Consider the following 4374-nt stretch of genomic DNA (forward strand, 5'->3'; position numbering starts at 1 on the left):
AGAATAGGGTGACTGTACTCAGTCACAACTCTGCCTACTGCTGTAGCTGGTTTAGGAAGATTTTCCCTTCGGCTCTGTAGCTGGGAGTTCCTGTAGCAAAGTTGGAAGACGACAGATATGCTTTTCCTGTGCACAGACTCGATTTAGTCGAGATGTTGCGTCTACTCCAACGCCTTGTGGCACACTGCAGTGGGTGGTGTTTTTTATCGCAAAGACGGGGAGCCTCCAAGGAGGCGGGGAGATGTAGGATTGTGCAGGTCTGACATCCAACCAGCAAGAGACTTATTTGGGTCCTGATGTTACTCATCGTCTGTCACGGAGGCCCAGAGAACACAGGTGTGTCCAGATGGAGAGGTGAGGCTGAGAGAGCAGGGCCAGCTGAATGCACTGAATGGCCCCTAGACATTGCACCTGCAGTCAGGGACAGGTGGTCCTATTGGGACAAGAAGACTTTTGCCGGGGGCAAGCGGAAAACGCAGTCTGAGAAATTGCGTATCTGCCTAGGTCTCAAATAAAGCCCTAAGAAGCATTGCAATTCCCCACTGAGATTAGGGACTTGGTTTCAAAGGGAAGGACTGACAAAACAAATGCCAAGGCGATCTTCAAGTACAATCAGAATCTTACATGAGAGACAGAAACAAAGCTGCAAAATAACCTCATTAGGACATTAAAATGCCCTGTCTAAAACAGAAGAGCCAGGCAGATATGACTCAGCTAAATGACAGAATTAAATGATATGGAGAGACACAGAAGTGGAACAACGAATTAAGGTTGTTCATAATGACATAAAGGATATTGAGAAGGCATTGGCGAACTGCCGCCTCCTTCTTCTGCCGCTCCTGGTGCTGCTTGTTTGCTCTTAGGATGTGGACCCGGTACCTCTTTTGTGAAGCAGTAGCCCAGGAGACTCCCGCTCTCCCCGTGGTAGACGAAAAGTCCAAGGAAGGAGTAAAGACTGAGAAGCATGATCATATTAATTTGAAGATGGTGGGGCAAGATGGTTCTGTGGTGCAGTTTAAGATGAAGAGGCATACACCACTTAGTAAACAAATGAAAGCCTATTGTGAATGACAGGGTTTGTCAATGAGGCAGATCAGATTCTGATTTGATGGGCAGCCAATCAATGAAACCGGCACACCTGCACAGTTGGAAATGGAGGATGAAGATAAAATTGATGTGTTCCAACAGCAGATGGGAGGTGGGTATTAAAAAGGGAGCCTGCTACTTTACTCCAGAACTCTGTAATATCCCGTATTAACACAGTGAAGAGAAGAAAGCACAATCACAACAAGTGATGAAAACCAACAACAAAATCCAGCACACCTTCTTGATAAAAATACTTAGAGTGCTAGGAATAAAAGGAATTATCCTCAACACAATAAAGGGCATACTGCAAGAGTACACACCTAAAATAGTACTTAACGGTGAAAGACTGAAAACGTTCTCTGTAAGATCTAAACGAAGACAAGGTTGCCAAGTAAATGCTATTCAACATTTTACCGAAGTTCTTGCCAGAGTAATTAGGCAAGAAAAATAAATAAATGGCATCCAAATTTGAGAAGAAAAAGAAAAAATTTCCCTATTTTCAGATGACATGATCAATATATGGAAAGTCTTGAGGAATCCATGATCATATATATGAGAACTCTTGAGGCATCTGAAACAAAGCTCTTAGAGCTAACAAATGAATTCAACAAAGTGGTACTGTACAAGATCAACATCCAAACATCAGTAGTGTTTTTATGAACATGCAATGAACTACTGGAGGAAGAAATCAAGAGAATAATTTCATTCACAATAGCAACTAAAAGAAACAAATATATAGGAATAAATCTAACCAAGGTTGCGAAAGGGCTTGTATAAAGAAAACTACAAATCATTGCTAAAAGAAATTAAAGAAACCCTAAATAAATGGAAGTCCATGCCATATTCATGGTTTAGAAGACAAAATATTTCTATGATATCAATACTACCAAATGGATATATAGTTACAACAAAATCTTATTCAAACTTTCAACAAAATTGGGGAAGCAATGGTTCTTTGAAAATAAGATCTCCATTCCACAAAAAGGAAGGAGGATGCCTATCACACCTTATACTAAAATCAACTAAAACTCCTTTAAAGACCTAAATATAATGTCTAGAGGTATCAAAACCCTAGCTGAAAACATAGGGAAGCATCTTCAGGAACGGGAACACTTACATTGCAGGAGGCAATGTAAAATATTGCAGTTGCTGTGGAAGACACATTGGCTGCTCCTCTGAAAGTTAATTGTGATAATACTATAAGACCCTCCTCAATATATGCTCCTCACTCCTCAATATATACTCCAAATAATTGAAACAGCCACTTAAACATATACTTTGTGCACCAATGTTCAAAGCGTCATTATTCACAATTTCTTCAAGATGGAAACAACTCAATTGTTTATCAACTGATGAATGAATAGTTAAACAAAATGTAGCATATATATACAATGAAATATTGTTTAGTCATAAAAATGAATGAAGTCTTGATACATGACAACATGGATAAAGCTTCAAGACATCATATTGAGTGAAATACCCAGATACAAAGAATTAATATTGTGTAATCTCATGAATTTGAAACAATTACAATGAGAAAACTCATAGACTCACAATCTAGAATATAGTTTACCAGGAAACATAGGAAGTTATGGCTTAAAATGTATAGGGTTCCTATCTGTGGGTGATTCAGTAGTGGTTCTGTGGCAGAATTCTTGCCTGCCATATGAGACCTGGGTTCAATTACTGGAACCCACCCATGCTGAAAACAAAATTGTATAGGGTTCCTATTTGTAATGATGGAAATGCTTTGGTAATGCATGGAGTGATCAAAACACAACATTGTGAATGTAATTAACAAGGCTGAAATATATGTGAAAATTATCATATAGGAAGGAAACCTAATACAGCACAAAAATACCTCAAGAGATTTGCCTCTTATTGAACCTCTTCTTCAGAATCTAGCTACTGAAATGCCTCCCACATGATGTAGTAAATATGTTCATTAAAGAGAAAGACCTGGGACAGGGAAAATGTTGGTTCTCAACCTAGAAAAAATGAAGTGATTGCTCAGGACAAGATTGAGAAGTTCCCAAGATGGCAGGTAATTGGAAGCAGAACTTATAGAGCTGGGTATTGGAAAAATCAAATGAAGTAGGATATTTGGCTGAGCATGCAATAGCCAGTAACTGCATCAACTCTCAATAGAATTGGCTGTGTTATAAGCAACTTAGAGGGAAGAAATGCTGATTTGTTCTGGAAAACTGTCCTAGAAGACCCAAAAAGTAGCTTTAATAATGATCAAGATGGAGTGTGCAAGGGTAGTTCAGTGGTAGAATTCTCGCCTGCCATGTTGAGACCCGAGCTCTATTCCTGGTCCATGCACTTCCCCCTCCAAAAAAAAACAAAGCAAATAAGCAAAACAGGCAAACAAACAAAAATTCAGCAAATGGTTCTGAAATAATTGAATACTCACATGGAAAAATAATCAAATGTGACCCTGCCATACTGCATACAAAAAAGGATCAAGTTAGATAAAAAACATTTCTGAAAAGCAGGGATAACAGTAATCACTACCTCAAAAAGTTATGCTGAGGAATAAACTGGTTGATATATTAAGAAATTAGAATTCCACCTAGCAATAGTAAAAGTGACAAGAATATTAGTTATTATGATACTGCTGCTGTACTGAAAAATGGAAGATGCATATATTCTGGAGATGCAAGAGATTCTCCTAGAATTCTGATTCTACCATTGGCTGTGTAACATGAGAAATTTAGGAATAATTGTTGAATCTTTAGTGTTTACATTGACAAAGTGGTTGTGGTGATATCTATCTCATAATTAATTCTATGAAATGAATTAGATGTGAAAACCATGGATGCCATTTCCTGTTTTCCTGCTAACCTGTAGAGAGAGTGTGTGGTAATTTGTCACAGCAAAAATAGAAAACTGGAGTAAACATGGCTCTCTAAATCACATCTGCCTCTCTAAAGAAAACCAGGGATGGTTCTCCAATTTTAAGATGCATATAATTAGATTGTGTTCATCATGGTAATTCCGGATACTCTCCTCATTTTAAAATCCTTAACATAATCACAAGTACAAAATCACTTTTGCTCTGTGTGCCAGTTTGAAGCTACTATCTACCCCAGAAAAGTGGTGTTCTTTAATTCCCATTCAGTATTGCTGGGAGGGATCTTTTTTATTGTTTCCATGGAGATGGAACCCACCCAAATGTGGGTGTAATTTTTGATTAGATGGTTTCCATGGAGATGCGTCTCCACCCATTCAAGGTGGGTTGCTTACTGGAGCCCTTTAAGAGGGAACCATTTTGAAAACACGTAG

General features: G+C 38.5%; 1 pseudogene; it reads left to right on the forward strand.

The window, feature by feature from the left end:
- The first annotated feature begins 864 nt into the window (after nucleotides 1-864).
- On the forward strand, nucleotides 865-1209 carry LOC143668160 (small ubiquitin-related modifier 2 pseudogene; annotated as a pseudogene).
- Nucleotides 1210-4374: the final 3165 nt, after the last annotated feature.

The sequence above is a fragment of the Tamandua tetradactyla genome, chromosome 24 (assembly GCF_023851605.1).
Source record: "Tamandua tetradactyla isolate mTamTet1 chromosome 24, mTamTet1.pri, whole genome shotgun sequence".
In the NCBI taxonomy this organism is placed as follows: Eukaryota; Metazoa; Chordata; class Mammalia; order Pilosa; family Myrmecophagidae; genus Tamandua; species Tamandua tetradactyla.